At 40.6% G+C, this 17,918-nt stretch overlaps 1 protein-coding gene across 3 annotated transcripts in view; it reads right to left on the reverse strand.

Annotated features, from left to right (window-relative positions):
• The window catches only part of LOC139691202 (very long chain fatty acid elongase AAEL008004-like), a 525,450-nt gene that overhangs the window by 390,011 nt on the left and 117,521 nt on the right, over nt 1–17,918 (reverse strand). For 2 of the 3 annotated variants that reach the window (XM_071588933.1, XM_071588932.1), the window contains exon 2: nt 3,477–3,596. The exons of the other annotated variant lie outside the window; for it this stretch is intronic. The gene's annotated coding sequence lies outside the window, so the exon portion shown is untranslated. The remainder of the gene's footprint in view (nt 1–3,476; nt 3,597–17,918) is intronic. 3 annotated transcript variants of the gene reach the window in all.

Genomic DNA, 17,918 nt, shown 5'->3' on the forward strand with positions numbered 1-17,918 from the left:
GATCACGAACTGTGCATGGGAAAAAGAAGAATTACGACTCGTGAAATCAAAAGATTGTTTTGCCTCCCAGCATTATGCTTGCAACTGAAGGAGGAAGGCGAGAACAGGGAGGTGGTTAAAACAGACGGAGAGAGGTGGGAGGTAGGAGGAATGGAGGAAGAAATAGAGAGGAATTAAAGAGAGCAAGGAAGAGACGCCTACTAGAAATGGCCGCGAGGGAGAAGGGAGTGAGGGAGAGGGAGGGAGGCATTACGTCACGCTGCCGTTTGACCCACTTCCAAACCCCCCTCCCCCCACCCATTTTCCCAGCGCCAAACTCATCCTCGCCGCCACCACAAGGATAGGAATTCGTCTGAAAAAATGAATACATACGTATTTTTATATATTTACTTCCAAGCCATCCTCCTCTCGACCTTTATCTCGCTCGGATTCCGTTCGAGAATCTCGTGGTGCCGGGCCAACAGCAGCGGAGGGCGGGTGGGAACGTTTGGGGTGCGGAAGGACGAGCGGGGGAACAGTTGGGATCTACTCGAGAAACTGCGGGAGCGGAGGGGGAGGAGAGTCCCGAGAACAGAAAAAAAAAGGTTGAAGAGCGACAAGAACGTCTTCGAAGAAAAGTGAGCCTACCGCCTTAATCGGGAAACAGACGAGCAAAATCGAATGTAACAAACGTTAATAGATAATGATCTGGAGGCAATGAATGGTTAACGACACTCCAATCACGGTTCAAGTCCAGTCTCATTGGACTCATTTGGTGGCTTTGCCAGCGCGACTTCTTGAAAATTGAAATTTGCGCAACAAACGCAATGCGTTAGAACTGATGCTAATGGGGTTTCGAGAGCATAAATCACATAGTAAAAAATACACTTCAAAGGACACCAGAGTTGGAGTCCCTAGCGTCTGACGGCTGAATCATTTACTTTCCAATCTGAGAATTGGTAAATAACAACAGCCTTTCCTTCTTCTTAGTTCCCTCTCCTAACACTTTTTCCTGTTCCATAGTGATACTTGACTCAATATTATCTCCTGCTTAATCTTCCTCAATTCCTTCCCTTTTTCCCTTGGTCTCACAATTTTACGGTCTCATTCGGACATGGAGAGATTACTAATAACTCCATAGCGACATAACGAAAATAAATGCGTTTTCAAAATTATCAATCTAACAGCAATTCGAATAATTGATCTAGATATCCATGGATGACCGCGGTGCCCTGACATTTAACCTCAAGTTCATGCTCGTATATGACCTTAAATTTCAGTAAAAAAAATAGCCCCAGTGACTTTAGAAAACTCACTCCCATGCATGCAAAAATGTCTTCCATACCGCCGCCATCCTGCCATACTTCATTCTCCAAGTCACGTTTGGACTTTGAGGCAAGTATCTTCTTCTGCTCCTGTAAATTCCAACTCCCTCCTCTTGGGGTCTCCTACATCACATTCACCACTACAACAATTCTCTCCACATGACCAAACCAGCACTTCTTTCACACTATGTATATTGCTGGTACATCTAATTCACAGTCTCTCATTCCTCAAAATCTCTCTCCAATTGTCACACAAACGATCCTCGAATAGTCCTAACCACTGAATTTAATCGGCATTTATGGTTATCCTGGCATGCCAACTCAAGCTCCACATACTACCCATAAACCGGCATTCGCTCGCCTTTCACTTTCCTCATCTAACCTACCATCATTTGCTACTTTCTACCAATACATATAGACAACCATCAAATTATTCAATTATTTCGCTTACTACACTCATGCAATAATTTTTCCCGGTCACTCTTTGTTTTCACAAACAGAGAGTCCGCCTTAACGAAACGCGCACATTTCCGAGTGGTCAATATCTCCCAAGTTTTCTCACTGTGCACATAAATCTAATTCATTTATAGGGCATGCACTCGTTCAAGATGAGGGCACTAAACTTAGTTATTCCTCTACACCCAGGTATAATTTAATCGATTCTCATATCAATTCAATCGGTCAAAACTAATTTTTCCTCAAGCCTCGCAATGACTGCTGGACCGCACTGCTGGGCGTAGCATCTCTACCTGAACACGGTTAAGATTTTTTTCTTAGAATTTACCTCCATTTTTTATGAAAGAAAAACAAAGTAAAATATTGCGGCGACGTTTGAAATTAATGCGGCAAATTAAATTTCATGGTCAGGATGACAGGCTACAGCGCCTTTGACACTGTCAGACAATTTTACGAAAATGGAAGTTGGTCTCGAAAACAGCATCTGATGTAAGCATAGTCAATAAAAATTACCTACCCATACGGAAATCATGATTTTACAAGAATAATAATAAAAGCCCTTAAGGATTCGATATTCATCTATATTTACATGGTATTCTGCGAGGCACTGATCGGAAGTTTGGCATGGGGTGATTCAATACCAATCATGCAATATCAATAATTAAGTTTTTTTTTAAATATTTAGTCACGATATATGTGCGTAAGAGAGTTTTAAAAATATAGTTCATGATAACTAAATCTGTATGCACTACGGTATTTTAGTAATGTTCTCTTCTCTACGTGTAAGATGCCAACTGTAGGGGATCGAGATGGTGCGGTGGCTAACGTACTGGCTTCCCACCCTGAGGGTTCAAATCCCGGCGGTGTTGAATATTTTTCAGAGGTATATCGATCCCTACTTGAGGTGCTTTGTGGAGGGCACTTTGAGTGAGTACACCGTCCGTCGGATGGGACGTTAAGCTGCAGACCCTTGGCGCCTTTCGTAAAGAGTAGGCTAATGCCGTCGCCGGGTTTCTCTCCACCCTTCATCCTTTCCTGTCCATCCCCTATGGCGCAAATGACCTTAGCTGTCGGTCGCCTCCCCTCAAAACTACTACTACTACTACTGCCAACTGTAAGTAACAAGGGCGATAAATAAGCTTAGATAAAACGACAAACTAGGCTACTAGGATGAAAAGAGAAAAATACTTTTTCCCCTATGTGAGATCGCGTTAGTTTTTCTGATCCCGCATCGTCCGAGAGAAAAATGATATCTTAAAAATTTGTCCTTTCTACACTTGATCTATTTAATCTCGCTGTCACGATCTCCCTTACCGTAATTTGATGGTGCTAATAACACATTTTCGACATCATCGCTAGAGACCTGCTTCCAGTTTATGCAAGAAATTTAATCTGTAATTTGAACTTCGCTCCATGAGTGATTCCCAACCTACTCTAATAATCTAGATACGCTTCTAGGTTTTATCATAGCAACGTTTTATAAATATAGCTCCTCTATGTCAAGGTATTAGGATAAAAAAAAGAAAAAGGTCACTAGGGAATCAGATGCTTGGTCTTCACTGAAGTCATTAATGAAACGATTTTGGTGAATAATTCATTCGTATTGAAAATTTTTCATAACTGCCTCACTCAAGATAGAGTCAACCAAGCTTCGAGCAACCAGGTCATCCAAACAGTCAATGCAGCCATGCAAACACGTAAAAGTTCATAACTTACCTGGAATTCAGTTCCACGTTTCTTTCTTTCGCCAGGAATGCAGCATTACCGAGTCTGGGGTAACACCGGATGCTTAGCAAGTATTGATAGTAGTTCCGAAGATAATCTCATTTTCGGGGGCTGAAAATAAATGCATATTTCAGTATGATATATCAATCATAATCGAGATAGTACACTAAAAAAATCATAAATATTTACTGCATAAATATTATAAAGAAATCAACTTATTCAGTACGTGAGTGAACACCTTGGACACGATAAACGTGGATTTTACTTTTCTAAAACTGAATCTTGAGTGTCTATTGTGAGCATTAGTAAATGAACTAGATGAGATGAAATACAGCAACGGCAACCACAATGTTTACTTCATATATATCTATCCCAAAAAAGAATGATACAGCATAGCATAACGTAGTATTTTGATTGCCAATGATAATTTCAAGGTTATGATGGAGGGCAGAACTTCAGGCATGCGAGGAATTGTCAGGAATGGGATAAGAATATTGGACGGAATGAAGGGCGGAAGGAAGTATGCGGCATTGAAGAGGGATTTACTGTAGTGTCGAATGCCAGGATGTTTTCTGTTAGAAGAGGTTAGAAAATGTGTCCTGTACCGTTGTATATGTAGCCTGTGGCTATCCAAAATGTACCCTACCCGGTTGAATTCCAATAATAACGACAAAAATAATTACGGACATAGAAATACATAAATTACGTACCTACAGCCATTAGCGTACAAATGAGTGAATTTTTATGTTTCACGTTTATTTAATACACATTATACCTATTCCATGATTGTAATGCACCAAATAACTTGACGCCATTAACGGACACTGATAAATTAATACATCTTTGAAATGATAGAACTCTTAGCGCTGCTACGGAACAATCCTCGTTTTGATGCTCCGTTAGATGACGATGGCTGAGTAGGAATAATTGCAGTGGTTTTAATGCTGGGGAAGGTTGAATGAGGTAATTGCTGCAACGGAGATAGCAATGACTTCTTCAGCATCAAAGGACTGAAAGAAGCCAAGCGCATCATACAGGTCGCCGAGGATTATACACTCTTATGATTTTAAATTATAGGAGAAATATCATAGAACTATAATTTTAACTTTGATAATAATGGCGCATGCTCTACTTGTGCCTCTTGCGGAATTTGGTGCATGAAACTGAGCGACAGCAAATCAAAACGCTCATTCGTTAAAAAAATAACTCTCGTGGCTACCCATGAGAAAAAGAATTAAAAATACAATTCCTCTTGTAAAAAAAGTAACCTATTCATATAGTATTTTTCCTCCAATGAGTTACCGGAACAATCCCAAGTGAACTGGGAATCCGTGTTGAAAAATAACTTTTAACTGAAAATAATGCTAATATATTTTTTAGTATCACCTTGAAATTTTGGTTTTCTCAAAAAATGTCATGAGACCAAAAACAACTGCGGGAAGAGCCACGACAATAAACTAAACGCAACCCTAAAACGATGCGATAAAAAATACCGACATCCTGTTCTAAGCAATTGATTTTTTCCTCTGCAAATCTCTCAACTTTGCACAGGTGTTTTAATTTTTAGTAATAAGCAGGATTATATTCTTGAAGAAAATTACTCATCCCTATTTCAATCCTGACAAGGCGGAAAAACTGTTACGCTCTCAGGAGGATATGCACAAAACAGACACAAGTAACAGCGAATAGCATAGAGCCATTGGTATCAAATCCACCCGGTACCAGATTTCCTCATCGTTGTCACAATTGGGTACTTGCCGACTCGCATTCACGAGCTCATTTTTTAACTTTATTCCAGTTCCAGGGAGTTAAAAAACTTCACGTGACAGCGGTAATATTTTCATTTTAAGGCTTAAACTATGAAAATCTCACCAGATCCCCAAAAAAATACCGAGCGCTACAAGGAAAACATCGGAAAATCTAAGTGCACGGGGTTCTCACGGAAGAAAAAGAGAAACATACGCTTGTCTGAAGGATTAAGGGCGTTGACGCCGCACACAAAAAAAAAAGAATCCCTCGAAAAAAAGTAAAAGGGAATGAAAAGGCACAGATGCTTTGTAAAACGGTGAAGGGCTCCTACAAGAGACAATGAGTCACACAGAAGGAAGTAGTAGGGAGAGAGTCGTACGTATGAGTCACTCGAAGGTACGGTATGGCGGGCATAAAACGCTAGGTTGGAACGATGAATGACCTTTCTAGGGCACGCTTGAAGAAAAAGGTCACACTAAGGTGGCAGTCTTTAAGTTGGCGTCTCTTGGGACGAAGACCCGACAATAAACAGGAAAATCTTTTCAACTGAAGGCGGAACTAAAGCCGAAGCGCACCTCTCGTGATGATTAAGAGCGGAAGACGCGGGCACTTGCTAATAAACGAGAACAGCTTTCTCGGACTATGAAAAAATACTCGGAAGAAGGACACTACCTATAAGTGAAAACGAAGGGGCTAGAGTTTAGCAGATAAAAACAAGAAAATATCCCCATATAAAGCTCCGTACATTATGTAACAGTAGCAATCATATTTTTAAAAATAAATCAAGGGTCGTATATTTTCGATCAACGCCCATGACAATTTAATCTTTATCCGTTTAAAATTTTTGCTCGTAGGCTTGAATCATTAAAATAAGAGAATATTGAAAGCAAATAACTTATATGAAAACAACTGACCAATATCAAAACCATCTTCAATACACTATCATATACATCTTTTTGTCTAAGAGTGAAAAACAGTATTTTCCCCGAAGGGGGATATTCCTTCTGGTGATACTCATTCTTAGGGTGATAGCAGTTACGGGTTAGCAGGAAGAAGGGAAAATCAAGCTTCAATCTCAACCAATAAAGACGTCTTTTTACTATCAATATCATTCCCCCGCGAAACAAGACCTTCTAGTTTGAAATGAACTTCCACAAGGTTTATATAATCAATGGAATCGCCTTAATTATAAAAACTACGCTATCACTATATTTTCTTCACATAGATAATGATGAGAGCAAAGAAGTCCATTTACGTATTCAAGTTTTGACGATCTTCTTCAGCTTCAATTCAAGCTGTTCAACACCACTCTAACTATAAGTGTACCTACACTGTGGGGCCATGCAATTACATACATTTGCACATTTTCAAAATAATAGTTATCTTTCCAATGGTCAAGAAGCATTTTCAAGGTTAAATGAAGAACAAACTGAAGGAGCTGTAGCGGCTGTGCATCTATTTCACGCGCGTCGTTTATAAATATTTTAGAACTGACTCGTAGAATACATGTTACTATTTTTCCATGAAAATATTAGAATTCCATCGCTACGATAGCTGATAAAATAGAAAACCACGAATTCTTATGTTAAATCACAAGGAAAAAATAGTTGCCTTTCATCCCAAGTACAGTCGCATTGCTTCAGGGGGATCCTTGATATAACCAACAACCTCCCATAAACCACAAATTTCTTTCCTCAGTCACTTAGACCGAAGTATTATCCTATATATACCTATCTAGATGTCGTATGTTCATAGAAGAAGCACCTAATCGTTAATTAATGATTTTCCCGAATACTAACTCATTAATTATAATAGAACTGTTAGTGCTTTTTTCCTCAGTTTGCCTTTTATAACTTAAAATTGGACAACATACAATTGAGAGATGAATTCACAGCTGGATTGATGTCAACACAAACTGCGCCTCATATATATATATATATATATATATATATATATATATATATATATATATATATATATATATATATATATATATATATATATATATGAATTAAACAGTTGAAAACAGTTTATTAATCATGACATCTCTAATATTTTAATTTCTGGAATTTAAAAGTAGAACTACAAAATCCAAGTAGGAAAATTGTCGCGCGCAATTGTCTCTAACATATTTCACTAAAATATTTAACAATAGTTAAGACACCGGGGACTAACCAAAACCCTCCAGTTTTATCGGTATACAGGGTTCGTCCGGAAAATAAGTGTACTGAGCTCAGGAAAAAAAATTTATTACACTTTTACATATCTTAAGCTAATATTCCTCAAAATAGGACCCTTGTGAGTCGATACACTTGTTCCAGCGGCGTTCCCATTCCTGGAACGCTCCCGCGAAGGCATCATCGGGAACCTCTCGAAGACTCGTCGTCGACCTCTTCTCTGCCCTCCACGAACATCTTGTGCCACCGAAAGATCATGTTTCTGGACATGGCTGACTCCCCGTAAGCCTGGTTAATCATACGGACAGTTTCGGTAGACGATTTCCCAAGCTTTACCGCAAATTTGATGGAATAACGCTGCTTCGGCATCGCGTTCCGTGACGTGGGTCGAGCGTGGAGGTTCGCGTTAACAGAGCTCCTCACTACACCACAGCTCAGAGCCGACTGCCTTTTTCAGCGTCGCTTGCCAACATACCCCCCTCCAATCGCAGCCCGTCAGAGCGGTGCTGGGCGCGCCTGGAGCGGCGCGCCCAGCCCAGGAGTCAGTACACTTATTTTCCGGACGAACCCTGTATGCAGTTGACAAATCGAGGGGCTTTCCAACTATCGCTTCCGGCCATGCAACAAACTGAGTTTCACATAAATTGTTGGCTTTTGAATTTAAAAAAATATATTGGCATATCATTCACGAATTTAAAGTGCAAGATATATCAAATTTCTCGAAAGAAATCTTTGCACCGAAAAGCTATTTTTTTTTAATTTGTACAAAAATATAAAAAGCTGCTACACGGGTTCTTGGGATGTCCACGTTAAAAGTAATTCTGAGAATGCTTTGAAAGGCGACAAAAAGCAATCGAGTTTTCTCCGAGCGTTAGAGCTAACGTGACCGCGTATAAGTGAACCACCATTAAACGAGTAGATATGGATTTCACATGGGCTTTGTGGCATCTTGATAGCTGAGCGACTTCGATAACTAATATTTACTTATGACTATAAAAATACAAAAACCTTATGCAGTCGCATTTGAGGCGACGAATGAAATCCGCTAATTTAAAGTTCGGGGGAGTAGAAAAAGCCGAATTCCACAACGAATTCCTTCAGTGGCGCCTCCGCAAAATTCTTCTTAACGGTATCAATTCCTATTAGTACGAATTATAATGTTGAAAAAATACGATTGCAACCCGAAATTTCAGGCAAGAGATCACAATTCTCAGTACCACGAAACAACAATGGAAAATTGACAGATTTAATCAGCATATTTTTCTGACCTTTGCAGCGCGGGCTTTACATATCTCTTTATAAGATGTCGATAATGTCAGCTGTGAGATTTAGGATACCCGTTGCGTCAACTAACCTCATTACGATTCTAAGCGTCGGAACTCAACACCCAGATAAAAATGCCACGACAGAAGCAGAGATGATCAATAACATCCGCGATTAGCAGTTCAAACCGAGAGATTGGCAGGTGTCCAGCGAAAAATCGTTGACCTGAGGGGCAGCAATGAATGCAGGCTACTGATTTTTTTTCATTTACAGTGTAAACAAAACCTTGATCTCGTCGTATTAAAGTCCGCCCCTATGCCCTCCAACAGCTTAAGCCGCAACATGAATAACTAGGCAGAACATTTCGAAAACGAAACAGTTTACAGTCATTTAGGTTTAGCCCTCAATAGCTGCCGAGTATTTGGCATTGTCACCGTTCGCTCTTTCGCAACCGTTGCATTTCGCATAATTTCGAACAATCATCGTCAAAGGTGAATTACCAGAAACCACCGAAAACCAAAATTTTTAATAAAGCAGCGTTTTCATCGCGTCTTCGCGTAAGGCATAAAAACATGAATGAGCTTTTATCGCCACTCACATGAACACTCAATGACATTTACCCAAACTCTTTCAGAAGAGGACGCATCCATTCAATTAATCTAATTCTAAGGACACTTGAGATCACACAAGGAAACGATACTTCGATTACTTGGAAGGAGTATCTCCAGAAATTAAAAACATAAAAAGGTTTACCGACGGGCATAATATTAGAAAGCAAGAGGGTAAGAAATACAGTCCCAATATTGCGTTACTAGACGCACGGGTTGGAAGACGTCAGCACCAGTGAATATGAAGGGATGACGATATATAAGAAGCAAGAATTTAACTTTGAGGGCTGCCACAAACATCCTTGGAGTAATAATTCACTATTGTACTGCAGGTTTTATTCATTCTATTTAGTCATCGTTTTTTTCTTCTTCTCACAATTGATACTATTTGAAATATAACATAAACAATCCGGAGGGCACCTGTTTATCACGTATATTATCGGATTAGAAAACAACTTTGTTTGCTTTAAACGAAATTTAGCAGAGTAACTTGACTGTTAATGAATCCTGTAATCTTTGTTTTGTCAGATTATTTACTCACCGCTAAAAGAGTGCCTTCGCTTTCGCGGCTGTATTACCATCAAATATAGGCGTGGAAATGTCGAAAAAAGTTCAATTAAGCAGTGGATGGAAATTACTGAACATGGAGAACGGGTTCGCATCAAAAGGGCACTCATTTATTCGTAGTGCAATCAGTAGTATCTGGCTACAAGTCCACGGTCAATCTATTGCAAAAATATACGACTCACGGAGTTATTTTTTCCGCGAACAACACAAAACAACAACAACTTAAAGGTATCCGCATATTAAATTCACAGAGAGCTAATTCCACATTCCCCTTTCATTTCTAGTGTTTGATTGAATCCCCTACCTTAAATCGAATATTTGCTCTTGGGTTATACTTGTCGTCGCACGAAATCGCGAATTGATTTTCTTAAAACGTTCCCGTTTCCACGAATTTGAACATTTCCGGAATGCATATTTGTTTCCACGCGATTTCTGGTACCCCGTATTCCAGGCTATTACGCTCAGAGACGGCTATAAGGATCACGTTGCCACGGGTGTTAGGGGCCAAATTAGCCGTTGCACGTTTAGTTAATCACTCACCCTGAACGACGCAACACCACCAAAGTGCCTTTCCCGCATGTAACGCGTAAACGTGTCGACAAGCCAATGCCAACTTATATCCCTCTTCCCGAAATTGGGTCAAAGATCACGTCAACAAACATCATCCAAAAATTAAACCAGTAGAGTAAGAAGACATGGCTCATGCCCTCGTACAGGTGCACACATGTATACTCATGTATTCATATGTGTGCATTCATGACATACTGTACTTACAACTACCGGCCTTCATATATGCTCTATATATGTAGCCCTATAAAGGAAGTGCTCATTACACTTGCGTGATTATGTTATATGTGTATAGTGTGTACATATATATATATATATATATATATATATATATATATATATATATATATATATATATATATATATATATATATATATATATATATATAAATAAATCGATTATATAGAAACACTCACACGAGCTGTATAATATTTGGACGGCACAATAGACAACAAATAAAATAGTAACATTTAAAAGGACACTCACATTGTAAATTGTTTAAGCTTTCGGCCTTCTCCGAGGCCTTCTTCAAGTAAGACTGCTTACTTGAAGTCTTATTTGAAGAAGGCCTTGGAGAAGGCCGAAAGCTTAAACAATTTACAATGTGAGTGTCCTTTTAAGTGTTACTATTTTATTTGTGTTCTATTTTGCCGTCCAAATAAATAAATATATATATATAAATATATATATATATATATTATATTTATATATATATAACAAAAGTGGTACGTAGGATCTTCAATAAAAGGAAGGAGTGTAGGGCTAATGATTAAATGGAGGATGCTAAGTTTGAGTTCAGGAGAGGGGTGATACCATAGCATTAATGTAATTACTAATAGAAAGGAACACTGAATAAATTCAAAATGTTATTTTCGTTCCGTAGATTTTGAGGAGGCGTGTGACAGAGCAAATGAATATATTGGGTTAAATTATTGAATATATTACAGAAGGGAGAAGCAATTGAAGGGATGGGATGGATAAAAATCTCCGTAACGTGTAACTGTGCCAAACTGCTCAGTAAAGTATGACGGATGGATAGACAGTATTCATAGTGTTAAGAAAAAAGGGAATGATAAAAATGGTATGGGAGGAACTGAAGATATACTTTAAAATCGGGGATGAATTCATAAAATCGGGTTTGCAGATGATCTAACTCTCGTTTCGCAGTCAGCCAAGGGGTTACAGTCTTTGCTGAGCGAATTGCAAAATCAGTGTGATAGATGCGTAATTAGAATCAATGTGAACAAAAGAAAGACAATGAAGTTTTCGAGGTAGAGGTAAACTAATCTAAATGTTAACATGAGAGGTGAAAAACTAGAGCAGATGGAATAGTTTATGGATCTTCGAATTGTGTAGGAGGAAGAGTTTTACAGTGGTAGGGATATAAGAAGAAGAATTAAACTAGGCAAAGAAGCTTTCATAACGATTAGGTAATGGATTATAGAAACGTTATGATAGAAAGTTAAGAAAAGACTACTGAAAACTTTGCTGCAGATCATGGTTTTATTCGGCTCGGAAACATGGTCGTTGATGCAAGTTGATAGGCGTAGATTAGAAGCTTTTGAAGTGCAGTTGTGGAGAAGGATGGAAAAGGTAACAGGACGGGATAGGAAGACAAACGAGGAAGTACTAGAGATGGTGGGGGGAGGATAGGAGAGAACGCTGTTGGGAGAAATTCAAGGGAGGCAGGAAAATGGATACACAGCATGTTGATTGGCAATGGAATGCGTGAAACTAAGGTTGGAGGGGAAGGGAATTGAAAAAAAAAGAGAAAGGATTGAAGAGGGCGATTACGAAACATCAAACATTCCTCTTCGACCGGAGTCCCCACGCCCGGCCAAATACCCTCCTTCCCCTTTCCCACCGTGTAGACTTGCGCGCGCAAGCCCAGCTTTGACCTGGCTTAAGAGATGAGAGGTCACCCGCTCCATACCTCTGGCCGACCTTTAGGGAAAAAAATCGGGCAGAAAATGGAGGTGTGGAGTGAAATGGAGATCGGGGGGGGGGGGGAATAAATGCCAGGATATTTCGTCCGCGAGGATAAAGGGAAAAGTGAGGAGGGGGAAGGGGAGGAGGGGATACATGGGAGTTTGTTGGCGATTGCGTGTTTCTGCTCGAGTCCATTATTTCCTCCCCACGCTAGGTAGCCCTCTCCCCCATTCGAACCCGTCCCCACTATTACACTCGATAAAGCCGCGCCGCGGCCGATATCCTTAATGGACCCGGGAGGGCCCCTTCAAGCGCCCTCGTGCGCCCCCATCCCTTCCGGTTTCTCCGACGCTTGGTTTGATGGACGAGGAACGGCCGTTTAGAATTTGCCTCAACCGATCCGATGTAAGGATACCCATAAAAAAGAAAGCTTTTTTTCTGATGCAAATGAGATATTGGAAACAAATTAGCGATTTCCGTCCCAGAATTGGGCTTCGGATAAAAGGGAGAAGGAACAATGTTCGGTCACTAGGTGACCGAACGTCATACATTATGACCTTTTTGAAAGTCAAGAATTGCACCAAACGGAAGCAGCCGAAAATCATCTGAAAAAAAGTGCATCGTAAGGACGTAGTAGGAGTGGCGGGTCGAGCACTCACTCAGGGTCCTGGTTCGATTCTCAGCGGTGGCAATTTTCATAAGAGATAAAACGTTCAAGTGCGAAGAACTCTTTAAATACAGTACACCGCCAGCTAACCAATCAATTCGTAGGCGCCTTTATAAGAAATATACTAATGCTGACAACGTAATTGCTCTCTCTCGCTGCGCGTTTTCCACTCCAAATTAATATATGCGTTTTTATAATAGCAAATCATGTGCTGATAACGCAAATTACAACAGCTGCATACTTCACTCACTAATAGCTGTCACTCGAACTGACTTCACATGACAATTAATAGATATTTTTCTCTGCATTCATTAATATTGCAAGGTAAACTTGATGAATACCATACGGACTAGTAGATAATCGATGTAAGTAGTAAACATCTCGCCAGCGATTTAGATCAGATATCGGTAGTAGTAGTTTTGAGGGGAGGCGACCGACAGCTAAGGTCATTTGCGCCATAGGGGAAGGACAGGAAAGGATGAAGGGTGGAGAGAAACCCGGCGTCGGCATTAGCCTACTCTTTACGAAAGGCGCCAAGGGGTCCGCGGCTTAACGTCCCATCCGACGGACGGCGTACTCACTCAAAGTGCCCTCCACAAAGCACCTCAAGTAGGGATCGAGATACCTCTGAAAAATATTCAACACCGCCGGGATTTGAACCCGCGCCCTCAGGGTGGGAAGCCAGTACGTTAGCCCCCGCACCATCTCGATCCCGATCAGATATCGCATCGATGCAAAAATTGAGACTAAGAATTGAACATAAGAAAATGAACAGCACTGAAGTTCTGGAGTAAAATTAAAGGAAATTGAGAGGTTAAATTACAAAATAGTTGGGATCGAATTCAGCATCTCAGAACAGGTCAATTACTTGAGCGTTACATTGACATCAAACCTTTCATGGGGGACACAATTCAGATGACTATGCGGGTAGACATTAAAAAAGGTAGGTTTCAGGAAGAAAACGTAATGGAAAGGTCACTTCGCTATAGTTAGCTACAATTGGAATATGCAACAAATATTTATAATTCATGTTAGATAACGTTGGTAATGTATTGGAAAAGATTCAGCGAAATTTTGCTCAATTTTTCATAGACTACTACGAGAAGAGATTGAACGTGACGGGTATGCTGGAGAAGTTTTATTACTCGTAGAATCCCCTTTATCCTTTATATCGAAGGGAGGACGCAAGACTGACTATTAAAAAAGATACAGGACACACCCGAGTTTTCTTGCGACACCTAGGATATTATTATGGCTCGAAATTATATTGTAGTATCGACCACCGAGATAAAATAAGCGAGAGAGAGACAATATAATCAACAGATTCAATTGCTCGTTTCTCCCTCGCATAATACGCAATCATAATTTAATTGAGCGCAAGCATCCCAATATATTTACTTAGAGACCACTCATGGCGAGGCAACTTGCGCTCGTGGCGGGTCACGGGGTATTGTCTTCATGTAAATATAAATATGCATGTACGGTTTTTTTTCTGATTTCTGATTTAAGATAATTCATTTATACAAATTCAAGAATAGTATAATGGAAACGTAGAGTATATTCAAGGGTATCTTTACTCTCTGGCTCAGTACCCGGAAAACTTGCGTAAAATAATTTTTAAATCTCGAAACAATGCTCCAAACCAACAACAGATCATTTTTGGCTGGAGTTATCATTATCTTAACCATAAAATCACGTCACTGCAACATAAATTTCAATCTATTCATGAAAGCTAACTCTGCGTATGGATTTATTTCTCATACGTCATTTCTTACGAATTCTCCGTTGGAATTCCTCCGAGCACGTGAAATGCTATTTCTCCCAGCAGAAATCAAGTTCCGTTCGTCCATCACTTCCTTTCCTCATGCATCTATCAATAAAATAACGTCCCTGCCCCACTACGCTTCCAACATATATCCTGATATTTTATTACCAGTCCGTTCTTCCCCGCGTGAAAAGCAGCCCCTTTGTCTCCCCTCGACTCCTCCACCCCTTCTTCAACTTTCACTCCTCCTTCCCTATTCCCTTTTCCTCCCCTCCGCCCGCGCCCCCCGCACACAAACCCTCCACCCCCGCCCTCCCCAGCACCACTGGTCTCACACCATTTCCGCCGTCTTTGCAGGGTGAGCACACGGGATTAAGCGGGCAGCGCGGAAGTCTGCCTCGTCTCAATCTCATCACTAATTAATACAACGATCTAATCTAGTTCCCTTTCCCTCGGCCCTCCCCCGATCCAACCCTCATCCCATTGGGCAGGATCGGAAGGGCTCAATCGGGAGCGCATAAATGGAGGATAATTATCGGATGAAATGAGTTTGTTGCTCGATAAATCTCTTTGGCGGGGTTCATCTTCCGAGGGAAGACGATCGAGCCCACCGTCTTGTCCCTCCATTCCCCTTATCGCTCGATCGCTTTAGCCGTCTGCATAGGCTTCCTCACGCGTTGTCCACACGCCGCCATAAAGAAACTAGACTTCGGCACCAGTTTACCCTGAAAAAGAAACGTGGAAGCAGAAGACAAGGATCGACACAGACAGAGAAGACGCCTTTCCTTTGGGCAACTTCGAGCAGAATGCTCCAGCGAATAATGCGAAAACGCAGCACACGTGTTTGGCAACAGAATTGCTTCCGGGTAAAAGATTTTATGATACTTATGGATGGCTGCTATGAAGGAATCGATAAGTATTCGTATCATCGCGAGATGTATTCACGCAGCATTTATCATTTCGGCGGTGTTTCGCCGCGATGAAAACAATGAATTGTTAAGGCTATTCGAAAGCTCCTCCTGAGGGCCACTTCAAAAGGGTAAATGTAAAATACGCCAGGAAAAATCCTAGGGCTAGCAAGGAGAATTCCCTTATGCACCGAATGCACACTTAGCCCGAGCATTCTGCGTCGCAACGCTACCCAGATATGGGTCGATGAATGCACCCCCTTTACAGCTGCAACGATGGAAGCGAGCCCAGCGATTTTCGCGCGGTCGGATCACACTCGATGCGATTCAAGTTAGCCTTCCTTCATACATGTTGCTTCTCTCATTTCACGCCTCACAGTCGACTTCCATTCAATCATTTGGCCACAGTAATTTCTGAACATATTAGTAAATCAGTATGGAATGAGGATCAAATCCAAACAGAGGTTATGAGACTTTGGAGGAAGAAGACCAAGTTAAAGGTTAAATTGGAGAGCAAAAAACTAGAATAGGTAGAACAGCTTAAAAATCTTGGATGTGTTTTGGTCCAAAGTGGTCTACATACTAGGAACATCAGAAGAAAAAATGTGTTTGGCAAATAAACTCTTACAAGGAGGAGGGAGCTGATGGCAAGGAGACTGAGTAAGGGTGTTAAAAAGATATCAGTAAAAACCTCCATATGAGCGTGGTTTACGCAGCAGGAGGAGAAAGATGTAAAAATATAATGAACGAAAATTAAAAGACACAAAGACATGGTGGGGGAAGAGGGAACGTTGCTGGGAGAAACGTAAAGACGGTAGGGAAGATTTTGTTTGGCGAGAGGATGTTGAAGACTGTGATAGAAGGGGGAACGTTATGCAAACGAAGTCAGGGGAAGAAAAGGATAGGAATGTAGGACGAAATGAAGGGAGGAATGAAGTATACGGAATCGAGGAAGGGTTTAATGTAACTTGGGGTCAAACTGTGTCTTGAGTGATAATAAGAAATGTACGATTGTTAATTTTGTGACCATTCAAAAACTACCAATAATAACCTTTGATAATAATTTCCAATTTTCACATTAAGTCTCTGGACAGGAGATCTGCGCTTTGTTCCTCATAACAAGTCTTTCTTGCTGCATGCATACAACAAGAAATGGCAAAATTTCAACATGGGAACTTCAAAACAAAATCAGGAGAGAATCTTTGCTCTGAAGGATCGACGAGAAGCACAACCTAATGGAGTAAATTCACCAGTGAGCTTAATGGGTACCGTTGCCTTGCGCTCCTTGACGCTCAAATTTAAGATGCAAGAATATTTAAACAGAGAAGAGCAACGTGGATAAAACATTCAAAGGGAATCGTCGTGGGAAGGAAAGGAGGTACAGCTTTGTAAGCAAGGTAGCCCCATATCACTCTTCCAGTCGAGGAAAATAATAAACGAGGATCCAAGCCTATAGGACGATATTGTACCAATGCGGATTTGATGAAAAGATTCCACGACAGTATCGACGAAAACGTTTCAGTTTTCTATGTTGACCTGGACACGGTAAGATAGTTCAGGACGTATAAAACAAGCAATGCTTATTGCTCATGGGATTAATTAAATCATTAAAATGTGTACATTGCCTGCTTCTGAAATATTCCTCGGAAACTACTCGAGAGAAAATGTTCAATGTTGCCAAATTTTGTACCCTCAGGTTTTGGCTTGAGGGGCATGTTAGTGTGCGCGGGAGAAGCGCGTCAACAGTGGACGCCAATCACAGAAACGTTACATAATGGAAATGGAGAAGAGGAAAAATCAATAATAAATAGATAAATATAAATGGGATCTTGGTACACGGCCATATGGGAATAATATTAGATTGGTGGGCTGTGATTGGACGCTCATTGTCAATTCTTGTCACAATTAATGCGTATTAACAACCTGACTACCTACTCTTAATAAATAGATAGATACGTCGGTTAAATGTGGCTAAGAATGCAGCATTCCGTAACATTCTTCAAAGCAAATAAAATGTCCAAACCAAATGTAAATTACGAGGGTCATCCGGAAAGTAGTACCCGTTCGTGCCGCATGAAGTGCTGACGACGCGAGTAGCCGCTGGACGAGGTCAGATAGCTTCAGTGGCTTGTCTGCCTTCTCTGAGCCAAGTTGCGTGACGCTAGCATTGCCTGTGTTGTTTCTGTGATTGTTTACAATGTTTAAAAAAATTGAGAACGCCGCCAGTTGTGA

This window comes from Hetaerina americana, unplaced genomic scaffold (genome assembly GCF_022747635.1).
Source record: "Hetaerina americana unplaced genomic scaffold, ioHetAmer1.1.p SCAF_30, whole genome shotgun sequence".
NCBI classification, from domain to species: Eukaryota; Metazoa; Arthropoda; class Insecta; order Odonata; family Calopterygidae; genus Hetaerina; species Hetaerina americana.